Below are 13237 nucleotides of genomic sequence, written 5' to 3'. Positions count from 1 at the left end.
TCTCTTAAAACATCCTCAACTAAAAGTGTACACTCACTAAGTAATAACCCCCATTACCTGCTCCCCTCAGCCTTGTTAACCTCCATTCTACTTATTGTCCATCTTAATTTGACTATTCTAGGCACCTCATATAAGTAGAATCATACAGCATTAATCCTTTTTTGTTTGACGTATGACACTTACGTCACTTAAGATGTTTTCAAGTTTGATCCATGTTGTACATGTATCAGAATTTCCTTTCTAAGGCTGAATAATAATTGTAGGTATAATGATATTTTGCTTATCATTTTATCCATTGATGGACATTTGGGTTGTTTCTAACTTTAGCAATTGTGAATAATGCTTCTATGAACGTGGAAGAAAAAAGTATCTATTCCAGTCTCCACTTTCAGTTTTTTAGAGCGTACACCTAGAAGCAGAATTGTTGGATCATATGACAATTTGGTTTAACTTTCCTAACTTTTTTGTTTCTAACTTTTTGAGGAACCACCACACCATTTTCCTCAGTGCTGCACCCCTATATATTTCCACCATCAGTGCACAGTGGTTCCAATTTTTCCACACCCTCGCCAACACTTGGTATTCTCTAATTGTTTTTATAACAGCCATATTAGTGGGCATTAACATAAAACTATATTGGATATTTGAGAAAGAGAGAGTGGATTTACCTCCACATGCGAAGGAACATAAATCTCAAGAGATGGACTTGTTAAAACTGGCTCAATCCTTTTTCTATGCCTATGTCCTTTTTTTTTTTAAATTTTTTTTGAAATTTATTTATTTTATTTTTTTTTTAATTTATTGTCAAATTGGTTTCCATACAACACCCAGTGCTCATCCCAAAAGGTGCCCTCCTCAATACCCATCACCCACCCTCCCCTCCCTCCCACCCCCCATCAACCCTCAGTTTGTTCTCAGTTTTTAAGAGTCTCTTATGCTTTGGCTCTCTCCCACTTTTTTAAATTTTTTTTAATGTTTTATTTATTTTTGAGACAGAGAGAGACAGAGCAGGAGCAGGGGAGGGGCAGAGAGAGAGGGAGACACAGAATCCGAAGCAGGATCCAGGCTCTGATCTATCAGCACAGAGCCCAAAGCGGGGCTCGAACTCGCAAACTCCAAGATCATGACCTGAGCTGAAGTTGGACACTTAACTGACTGAGCCACCCAGGCACCCCTCTATGCCTGTGTCTTAAAGATGGTGTTTCTTGTACTGCTATCTCAGGCAAATAAGTTTTGAGTAAGTATGTAAGGAAATCATCAAAGAATAACTTTAACTCTCCCTTTGGTTTCTTTGGTGCTTCATAGTGTCATTACCTTCTTGGCCAGGCTGAGATCATCTGTTTCTTTCCACAAAATGCTAAAATCCATAACGTTGCAAAATTATCTTCACCAACGTGATCATGATCTATAATGCAATTCAGTGACAGCTGTCCATTGAAAATCAAAGACTATTTGTGTCTCCTTCATTCATTCATTCATTCATTCATTCATTCATTCATTTGTTCCAAATGTTACCATGAGTTTATTCCTCCCAACACTGTCTAACATAAGTTTCTGAGACAATGGACTATTCTATATCTGCTCGATCCAATGTGTTAGCCATCAGCCGAATGTGGCTATGGCCTATATAAAATGTGACCATTTAAACTGAATATGTCACAAGATTAAAAGACACAGCATAGGGAATATATTCAATGATACTGTCGCAGGTTTAGACAGATACACTGAGAAATTATTCATCATCATCACCAGTTAAGCTGGTCATTAAAACTGACTGAGTGCTAAGTTCTACTAAAACACAAATGGAAGAGAGATGTGCTTCTAGAGGGAAAATTAGGAAATGCCTCAAAAATGAGGTAACAATTTAGATCTTGAAGGATGAATATGACTTCACTAGAGAGAGAAGGAGGACGATATTTTAAGACAGAACAAAAAAGGTAATTAGTTGGAAACAAAGTGGTTGTTGAGGGATGGTGAGGTGTGTGGTATCATGAAAGAGACACTATGTCTGAGAGAGAAGTGAGAGAAAATGGAAAGAAGTCAGAGCAGCAGGCCAAAATCTGAGTGTGAAGGTCAGTGTGCTGAAAAATTCCGGCTGGAAAGCAAATAAAGGGACAGTAAAAGGAGTGGGTAAGAAAAGGTACACAGGGAGTTTGTCCTTTTTTAAGATCATTCCTTTCCTTGATCCAAGTTATGACAAAAAGCATTAATTGTAAGGAATTGGAATTAAAGGCCTGGGTGTCATTTGTATTTGGTACAGAGGTTTTTCTTCAACATTTTTACTTTTTTTTTTCCAGAAAAGATTACAAATAGAAGATTCTTTCATTTGAACGGAGCTTCCTTAAAAAGTTAAAAACAGAACTACCCTACAACTCCACTACTAAGTATTTATCCAAAGGATACAAAAATACTGATGAGAAGGGGCACATGCACCCCAATGTTTCTAGCAGCATTACCAAAAACAGCCAAATTATGGAAAGAGCCAAAATGTCCATCGACTGATGAATGGATAAAGACTATGTGGTGTATACACACACACACACACACACACACACACACACACACACATAATGGGATATTACTCAGCCATCAAAAAGAATGAACTCCAGGGGTGCCTGGGTGGCTCAGTCCGTTGGGTGTCTGGCTTTGGCTTGGGTCATGATCTCTCAATTCGTGAGTTCGAGTCCCGCGTCGGGTTCTGTCCTGACAGCTCGGAGCCTGGAGCCTGCTTTGGATTCTGCATCTCCCTCTCTCCTGCCCCTCCCCTGCTTGTACTCTGTCTCTCTCTCTCTCTCAAAAATAAACAAACATTTAAAAAAAATTAAAAGAAAAGAATGAACTGTAGCAACAACACGGATGGAACTAGAGTGTATTATGCTAAGCGAAATAAGTCAGAAAAAGACAAATACCATATCATTTCACTCATATGTAGAATTTAAGAAACAGAACAGATGAACATAGGGGAAGGGAAGGAAAAATAAAATACGGCAAAAACAGAGACGGAGGCAAATCATAAAAGATTCTTAACTCTAGAGAACAAACTGAGAGGGTTGCTAGAGGGGAGGCGGGTGGCGGTCAGGCTAAATGGGTGATGGGCATTAAGGAGGTCACTTGTCGGGATGAGCACTGTGTGTCTGTTATATGTAAGTGATGAATCCACTAAAACCTACTCCTGAATGCTACACTATATGTTAACTAACTTGAATTTAAATAAAATATTGGGAGAAAAATAAAAGATACTTTCATTTGCCAAACCAGACCATTCTTAAACTCTTCTAAATTAATACCCAATATTTAAATAATCCAAGACTTGGCTTATGCCAACCATGCTTGTTTGTTGTTCACTATATAATAAAAAGCATATTTTTACAGAAACTGTCCATGACTATATATAAACAGGTGAAGTGGCTTTCCAGGATAAAATGTAATATAATATGAACAGTGCACTGCAGTAATTTTCTTTCTAGCCTTTTTGCAATTGTATTAACATTTTGGAGTGCTTATTTGAGGGATATGCGTTGATCAGAAGCTACTGGTTGTTGTGCTAAAATGTTGTTCCTCCTCTGGGTTATAATTCACCTGTCAAGTGGTCAATCATGCTTCATTCTTAGAGTGAGTGATGATTCTTCCTTTGATCTACTTTGCTAGAGTCTTATAAATAAGGAAAGTGTGTCTCTGGGATATTCATTAAAATTCTCTGTAAAGAATTTCAACTGAAGTAAATTCTGCTAGGCATGGCTAAAGGACTCATTACGCATGAACAATTCACAAACCATTTAAAGAGATTATACAGTTTGTCATAAAAAGCACTGCTCTTTAATTCTAACTGAATATAAACCTATTGGGGTTGAAATCTTAATTAATGCTTTTCACTCTGGTTCATTAACATTGTGATGGTTCAGTGAGATAATGGTCCACATCCCAACCTGGCAGACAATGACCAGAAAAATGTGTTTCAAATGAGGGCAGATGCCAAGTAGCCTTAGAGGCAAAAAAGCAATCCAAACATGTATGGAATATTTATATGTGACAATCATATTTCTCAGCACATGAACACTAAAATCAGTTCTAGGTAGATCAAAGAACTGAATATGAAAAGAAAATATAAAAACTTAAAATATACATGAGAATCTTTTATGAATTCACCATGAGGGACGGTTTCTAAAACAAGACATGAAAAAGAGAAAACCTTGTATAAAAAAGTTTTACAGGGGCGCCTGGGTGGCGCAGTCGGTTAAGCGCCCGACTTCAGCCAGGTCACGATCTCGCGGTCCGTGAGTTCGAGCCCCGCGTCGGGCTCTGGGCTGATGGCTCAGAGCCTGGAGCCTGTTTCCGATTCTGTGTCTCCCTCTCTCTCTGCCCCTCCCCCGTTCATGCTCTGTCTCTCTCTGTCCCAAAAAAATAAATAAACGTTAAAAAAAAAAAATTAAAAAAAAAAAAAAAGTTTTACAACTTTTAAGGAATCAAAATATACTTAAAAAAAATAAGAAACACTAAAACAAAATAGGAAAGATAAGAAGATGCAGCCTAGGGAAAATCTTTCAATGTACATACCAAAATGAGTTAGGATATAGGGTATATAAAGAATTTCTATAAATCTATAAGAAAAAAGGTAAATGTCTCATTAAAAAAACTAGGTGAAATATATTTTTAAGCAATTGACAGTACAGGAAACCTGAATTCTCAATGAAAAGATATTCATGGCACATACAATCAGAAAAGAAAAATTAAAAACATTCAATTGGTAAAATTAAAAAACTGACAGTATTAAATGTTGACAAGGATAGATAGAACAGTAGCTCTTGTGACTGTGCTTGGAAACTGTAAACGCTGCCAGTACTGTGTGGGATTTGGGCGGTATCTGAAAAAAGGAAATAAGGGAAGTCCACATAATCACACAATTTCACTCCCAGGCATATACCTTAAAAAGTACTGGATATGTTCCCAGTGATGCATCCACACACACATAAAAAAAAATCATTGCGGGGCGCCTGGGTGGCGCAGTCAGTTAAGCGTCCGACTTCAGCCAGGTCACGATCTCGCGGTCCGTGAGTTCGAGCCCCGCGTCAGGCTCTGGGCTGATGGCTCAGAGCCTGGAGCCTGTTTCTGATTCTGTGTCTCCCTCTCTCTCTGCCCCTCCCCTGTTCATGCTCTGTCTCTCTCTGTCCCAAAAATAAATAAAAACGTTGAAAAAAAAATTTAAAAAAAATCATTGCTACACTGTTATTAAGAGAAATTCAAAATGCCTAATTGTGGTAGATTTATACAATGGAATACTATACAGCAAGGAAAATGAATGAAGTTTTCCTGCACTGACTTGAATAAATCACAGAAATAGATATTCCTGAGAATGCACATACTATGTTAACAATTTATGTAAATCATATACTCACTTAATACACTGCTGTATATGATTGAGGGGTGTACATATATATGGTAACATCAGGAGTTAAAATAACAAATTTAAAATACAAGTTACCTCTTGGAAGGAGATGTAATCTGTGCACAGATGGCTTAAACTTTGTTAATCTGGGTGGTAATTTACAGACATTTGTTTCCCTATTTTCTCCATTTTTGCCAAGTGAACAAATCATAATATTACAAAGTCAGAGTCAGGAAAGTTCCAAATCCTCTGCACAGTAGCATGTTAAGTCTACAGGTCATCTTTTTAGGTGATTATTCAAACTCTGCTCTTGACAAGTATGCCTTTCTGATGCAGGAGCCTCTTGCTCCACTGAAAATGTGTCACATGATCTAACATCCTATACTCTGTGATCAAGTGTTTCTTTGAAGCACAGTAATCCAAGAAGACAAACCCGTACTTCTCAGTGAGATCTAAAAAGCTATGCTGATGGCTCTTACCCCAAAGTTCGAAATTAAGCACCAAATTGACCAAGATGAGATGGGGAGTAATTGTTGTGATAAAGTCCTTGTGCCTAGTGACACCTGAAATGCTTCTTAAAATGTGGATTCCAGAGTGCCATCCCCACATATTTTCATGTATGAAATGTGATGGTAGGTCCAGGGAGTGGTATTTTTGTTATTTTTCTTGATTAAGAAGTTTCCTTGGTTCAATAGCCAAAGATTGGAAAATAATGCTTCAAGGAATTCAGTCTCTTGATTAAAATGAATAAATAAATGCAATAGAATTTCAGAGATGTTATTAAGAAATAATTAGAAACAGACATATTTAAATCTATTTGCTTAACATGGAGGTCTTCACAGACGGGTCACACTTGTTTTGTGTTGACGAAGACCATTCAAGGATCAAGAAATTGAGAACCATTATGAGAAGAAGTTCTAACAAACAAAAGCAGAGAGAAATGAAATATCCTCAGTATTTGAGAAAATGTGAGTAGATTTTCATAGTAACTGATAAAGCTTAAGACTGAAGACAGGAATTCTGAATCCAAATGTTAAAGCACCTTGAATGACATGATAAAGAGCCTGGGCTTCATCATTTGTGCTCTAGAAAGATGACTTTTGCAGGTATGATGCATGTGGATTTAAGTAGGGCAAAAATGGAGATTGTATGTATAGGAGGCTGATCCCAAGAGGTAAAAGGTAGGAACTGGGGGTAAGCCTGTCTGTGGAGAAAATGGCTAGGTTCAAGAAAAATGAAAGCATCATTATATGTCCATATGTGTGTGTGTGTGTGTATATATATATACACACACACATACATATACATATACATACATATATACATATATACGTATACATATGTATACATATACATATACATATATACATGTATACATGTATACATATATATACATGTATACATATATATACATATATACATATATACACATATACATATATATGTATATATATATACACACACACATACATACATATATATATACACACACATACATATATATACATATTCATATGAATATGTATGAATTTCATATGAACATATATGAATATATATATATTTATATATATATGTATATATTCATTCATAGCTTTAATGTAGTGGATGAAGTAGAGGGACATGTCCTAGGTGATTCTGTCTGGATGCATGATGGACTACTTATGACTCAGGAGAGCAATCACGGCAGGAGGAATGATACATGTAGCTTCGAATAACTTCTTTCACTATATTTTCCTTTCAAATTTTTGCGATACATCTCTAGGTGGACATACCGGGTAGATTTTTGCAAATACAAGTGTGGCGATCAGCAGCAATGCAGGGACGAGAGATATAAAATTTGGATTTCACTATTGAAACTGTAGAAATACACCATACCATCTGGGGTGACTGAAGAGCATGAGCCGTCAATAAGGGCTAAATGCAGAACCATAATGAACAAATCAAAAACTATATCGAGCAGATCATTTATGTAAAAAGATACGACATAGAGTGAATGCTCCAGAAATGTTAGCTCACTCCTCCTAACTCCAAATAAAGACCAAACTAAATGGTAGAAACTGTAATTTATTGAAAATTTCAGGGGCGCCTGGGTGGCGCAGTCGGTTAAGCGTCCGACTTCAGCCAGGTCATGATCTCGCGGTCCGTGAGTTCGAGCCCCGCGTCAGGCTCTGGGCTGATGGCTCGGAGCCTGGAGCCTGTTTCCGGTTCTGTGTCTCTCTCTCTCTCTGCCCCTCCCCCGTTCATGCTCTGTCTCTCTCTGTCCCAAAAATAAATAAACGTTGAAAAAAAAATTAAAAAAAAAAAAAAAAAGAAAATTTCAGAGATGTATAAAAACTATAAAGGTTGGAATAGTTCGAACTCATGCTGGAGGAGGAACATGAACCACTCTAAACAAATGAGCAGGATTTGGCTAAGTAAAGATGAGAAACTTAACAGATCAGAGAAGCCATGTGTGAAGAAATGTGAAGGTGGGGGTGTACAATTTGTCTCTCAGAGTGACCTAATGTACTCTTCAAGACTCTTTGACCATATTTGTGCAAATTTCAGATGATGAAGATCCTAAATTTCATGCTGCTTCTCTAACTTCCAAAGATGATGATACAGTTGGGTGGTGGTGAGAGGCGGGCTTTCTTACTAAAGAAGTTTTTCACTGGCAAAGACACCCCTGGAAACTCACTGTTCATCGAAGATTGGTCTGGGGGAGGTGCAAAGAATGGTTTGGACATGAAAAGGACATTTAAGAGATTAAACAATTCTGAGCGCTGAAACAAAATTTTAAAATACTGAAACTTCTAGAGCACCTGGGTGGCTCAGTCAGTTAAGCAGCCAACTCTTGATTTCGGCTCAGGTCACAATTTCAGTTTGTGAGTTTGAGCCCTTCACCAGGCTCTGCACTGTGAGAGCTTCAGATCCTTGGTCTCCCTCTCTCTGCCCCTGCCCCCCCCTTCTTCTGTCTCAAAAATAAATAAGCGCTAAAATTAAAAAAAAATAAAAATAAAACTTCTTATTTAAATATGAGGGCAAAATACATTTCCACAGTATACTAGAAAAGTATGTACTCTGTCATGAGCAAGAACTTGTTTTCAATTGTGGTTCTTCCCCTTTTTGCTGAAGGGCTGTGCATATTTTGCTTAACTTCTCTGAGCTTCAGCTTTTTCATATATTAAAGATCTCTAGGGGTGCCTGGGTGGCTGGGTCAGTTAAGCATCCGACTCTTGATCTCAGCTCAGGTCTTGATCTCAGGGTCATGAGTTCAAGCCTCATGTTGGGCTCTGCACTGGTGTGAAGTCTACTTTTAAAAATAAATAAATAAAAAAATATCTAATAAAGTCTTACCTCAAAAGGATGATGTGAAAATAGAATGAAATATCTATTGCAGGTAAGATGCCTAATATTGTGTCTACAGTTTCCTCTTATATGGTCTTGGATAAGGCAGAAATTCTTGTAGCACCTCTAGTTCCTATAGCATTAGGAGAAACAGCTGGTCCATATAGCAGTAATATATTTTAGATATAAATATGAATGTATTAACAATAATATTACTCACTCCAACAGCAAGTTTACAAGGATAAATTATTACGTGACCAGGTAATAATTCTAGCCTATTATATGTTGTTGTGATTATGTTTCTGAACTCAGAGATCTGAAAGAGAAAGAGACAGAGAGAAAGAGAGATGAGAGAAAGATGAGAGAGAGAGAGAAATACATCAGTTGAGCTTTCTGGGTGATAAGGAGGAACTCATTCTTTCATGGATTGAATGGAACCTCACCTCAAGTTACATTTCAAATGGTGCATTGCACCTGCTCATTCATCAAGCTGCCAAAGACTTGCTTTGCTGCCCCGTTTTTTTTTTTTTTTCTTTTAAAATTCACATCCTTGCACTGTCTTGAGTTATTTACCTTCATAATGAAAGTAACATAGTAAACCTTGTTTAAATAAAAAATAGCTCCTAATATATCAAGTGTAGATGGATCTCACCAAAAGGTGAGATCTCACAGCTTACAACATTAGTTTCCAAATATTGCAAGCAACTCTATAGCTCCCTTTCATGTCTGACCAATGTTATTTTGTAACTGAATTGATTCCATTATGTCTTAAAATAAAAACAATTATACAGACCAATATAATTCTCTTTGGGGAGCTATCAGGATATTTTCCTTTATTCTGTGCAGAACAGAGTAAGAGAAAGCCAGCTTTAAACCTACGGGACTCCAGGGGCAGCTGTTCAGTTTCTGCCCTCCTCCCATACCCAGCACACTGCTATACCACTAGAAATCACTAACCATTTGCAAGATATAACCTAGAAGATGGTAACACTGTTCAAGGACTGGGGAAGGAAAAAAGGGAAGGAAAAGGAAGTATGCCGTAAAACACAGCAAACATGTGATTAACAGCTATTTTCTGAAGCAAGCCTTCATGGGGGATCGGAGCTGTGTCACTGTGTTTCAATTCTGCAGATCACACAGGGCTAAACTGGAAGACGCATGCAGGAAGATATGTGGAGAAGGATTAAAGGAAGTCCAAAATCCATGCTAAGAATATGAGGTGAATATCCTCACTCCTTATACACTCCTCAGCTTTACCCTCCCCTTCCATGGGAGGAGGATAGATTACTAAGACACAGAAAAGTCCTCGGAACAACTCCGTATTTGTTCTCAGTTGCTGCTGTTGTTTTTGATAGGTATCCCCCCCCCCCCTTCTTTGGAAGAAAAGGGAGGAGTTGACAGAACACCCACTTACCCTTTAATAAATCCCTTTAATGAAACCAACATGCTGCATGCCTTTAAAAAAGCTTTCAAAAAATAGAGAAGGGATGTAGGTCTTGGAGTGGGAAACTGAGTCTCTCAAAATAATACGTCTGAGGAGCATACAGGTTTGGGCTTGAAAGCCTAGCTTCCACACTTCTAGTTGGCCTCCTAATAAACAGATAGATTCTCAAAGTATTTTCTATTCAGTATCACACCCCTAGTTCCCAAACAACCATAATGCAGAGGACAGATGGAAAGTGGGGGAAAGAATGCAATGATATTGCCCTCCCCCACCCCAACATGTGCTCAAAGAAGTGCATTTCCTCTGAAAGTTCCCCTTCAAGCAGCCAACACCCCCTGTGGGCCATTCCGTAGAATCCTTTATCTCTGCCCCTTCCTCCAAATGCTCGGGGGATTTGATCCACCTCCAAATTACACAATCCCCCACCTCTACTTGAAATACACAAACCATTTCTTCACAGGCCTTTGTAACACACAGCCTGATAAAATCACTTAAAAAGAAACAGGCAGATGACCCAGAGGAGTTAGCAAGGTCAGGGCACTCCCCGGTGAGGGCGTGAAAGGGTGGGAGGTGCTGAGGTCAGGGTTAAATGACACTGCGAAATGAAGGCCCCTGCCCTGCAGTCTCCTTCCTTCATCTATAGAAGGAGTCTCCAGTGAGCTCCTGCGTCTAGAAGCCTGCCCCTTCGGAGCCACCGAAGAGGCCATGGAAGCGTATTTCAAAAGCCGCATCTAAAGCAGCCCACTTTAAAGCGCCAAGAAAAGCCTGGCTGATGACCAGAATTGCTCCAAATCACTTGCTGCCATTCTCTTGCAGCCTCATCAGCGCTTCCCTTCTTTCCTCCGCGTCTCCTTCCCCTTTGGAGTGCAGGTGCTCTAGGACGTTTGGGGTGCACCCCAGGCGTCTTTGGGTGGCGGGAGCAGCTCTGAACCAAGGCCAGAATCCGATGCCTCAGCGTTCCGTCTCCCCACCCCACTGTCCGCCGGCCGCTCAGCGGCCCCTCAAGGCATAACCTGGGACCTCTGCGGCCCTGGGTGCGCTTCCTGCGCGGGGCCCTGGGGATCTCGGGGCGCGTGGCCGCGGGACGCCAGCAGCCTCCGCAGCGCTGCAGCCTCCGCCGAGCCGCAGCAGGGGCTGCGGCAGCGGGACTGCCACGCCGCGCTCCCCGCTCCGCCCGCCCGCGGGGCTCTGCCCGCCTCTCCCCTTTGTGTCCGCAGCGCTGCGGGGCTGAGCCGAGCGAACCGCTGCGCCCGCGCCAACCCCGAGCCCCGGGCAGGCGGAGCGCGGAGGGGAAGAGGGGGCAGGGAGAAGGAGCGAGAAGGGCCCCCAGAAGGGCACAGCGCTTCATCAATAATGCAGAGGCGTCTGGACCTCCCTGCAATACGTTTTCCAGCTAAACGCCACCAACTGGAGCGCTTCCTGGCACGTCCCACGCGTGTGGTTTTTGTGTGTGAAAAATGGGACGCACCTTGTTCATTCATCCATCCTCTCTCTCTTCCTCTCTCCCTCAAGATAAAGTCCCCCCGTCTTAGCTGTAAACCGCCACCCTTCTCCTGATCAGTACTACACGTCCGGGCAAAAGCTGCAGGTTGGAAACGCAGGTCCTGAAAGACTTCACTGCCTACATATCAGTAAGAGTTCATCAGAATTCATCCAGTAACGCGTGTTTTCAAGCCCTCGTTCTCATCTTTGTTAGAGAATGCATTCAAAGTTTGGAAGCTCAGGTGGCCTTGGAGCTGCTGGTTTCTGCGCCTCAGTCCACATTTATAACCACAGTACGTTCAGAGACACCGAGATTCTGCGGGGAAGTTGCCCAGCACCAGCCCCGCAGGGCCCTGATGCTCCGCGCATCCTTGGAAGCAGTTCCCCTGAGCGTCCCCAGGAAGCCCAAATGCGGCACAGAACCTCCTCAAACAAGGGGTAACCCAGCCACACACACCAGACACAAATCCCGAAACTTCTTCGTGAAGCAGGGATAGCCCACCCGGAACGGACACTCAGAACAACTTGCAAGGAAAAACAACAAAACAAAGCAAAGCAAACATCGCACCCCTGCAGGGAAACTTGTTGAATCCCGCCCGAGCGTTCGGCTGCAATTTCCGATTTAGCCTGAAGGTTTTTGATTCCACCCCCCAAATACCCTAGTGCACCAGTCACAATTTCTGGACAAACTGCACAGTCCTGTCCGCACCCATTCTGCACTCCAGCAACCACCGGTGGAAAACCGAGTGTGTCCCTTTTGCCAATTCTAAAGCCGGCTGTCACCTCCTTTGCAATCATTCGGGAGACTCACCCTTCGATAAGACTCTGTTCAGAAATCTAGCTGCTCCGCGGTGCAGGCGCAGCCCTCCAACTTTGCCGTGCACGGAGACCTTCCCGAGTTTAAAGCGAGCAAAAGCTGCCTGGGACTTTTTAATGTGAGAGTGGGGAAATTAGGGGGAGAGTAAAGTCGGGTTTCTTCTCGGTATCAGCACCCTGGAAAAATCCAATCCTTCTTCAGTAGAGAATTCTTTGAAACCCGTTATCTGTATTACTATTAATGCGCAGAGCAGACGGCATAGCATGCAAATAGGTCCAAGTGTGCGCTTCTATTGGTGGCTGCGGAGGCCCCTGGGTCCTACTGCATCCGGCTCGAAAGTACACAGCAACACTACGCACGCAGCTTTGGAGGCGCGGAGGGAAAAATGGATTTAATTGATTCGTTACCTCTGGTATTGTAATGCCTGCTGCGATGTTTAACCGAGGGGGGGGGGGGCTCACATTTAAACTCCTGTCATGTGATCTATCATTTCATATTTGCTTTTAATTGTGTAGAGTGGCTTTGAAAATACAAAGGGTTTTAAAAGAACATTTTCTGAGGAAAATTCACAGAGACTTTTGGCAGAAAAAACCTCTTTTCTGCTATTATGCGTTATTTGGATATAAATCCAGGAAGTGTTTATAGAGTCAGATGCTTCTGCACTTGACTTATTTAAAATAACAATTTTATTCTTGAAGATGCATGCCTATTCCAAATAAAATAACTTATTAAAAGGGTAGAAGCTAAAATATGAATGTGCTGATTATAAAACATGGGATATAGT

At 41.0% G+C, this 13237-nt stretch overlaps 1 protein-coding gene across 5 annotated transcripts in view; it reads right to left on the bottom strand.

Moving 5' to 3' along the window:
- Window positions 1-12740, bottom strand: part of ROBO1 (roundabout guidance receptor 1) — a 1149709-nt gene extending 1136969 nt beyond the window's left edge. For 3 of the 5 annotated variants that reach the window (XM_086675711.1, XM_086675709.1, XM_086675710.1), the window contains exon 1: window positions 12448-12740. The gene's annotated coding sequence lies outside the window, so the exon portion shown is untranslated. The remainder of the gene's footprint in view (window positions 1-12447) is intronic. The other 2 variants (XM_086675706.1, XM_086675707.1) reach the window with 1 other exon arrangement.
- Between the last annotated feature and the right edge of the window lie 497 nt (window positions 12741-13237).

This window comes from Puma concolor, chromosome C2, assembly GCF_028749965.1.
Source record: "Puma concolor isolate L17-30 chromosome C2, mPumCon1.1.hap2, whole genome shotgun sequence".
NCBI classification, from domain to species: domain Eukaryota; kingdom Metazoa; phylum Chordata; class Mammalia; order Carnivora; family Felidae; genus Puma; species Puma concolor.
This window is presented reverse-complemented; position numbering and strand designations above follow the sequence as displayed.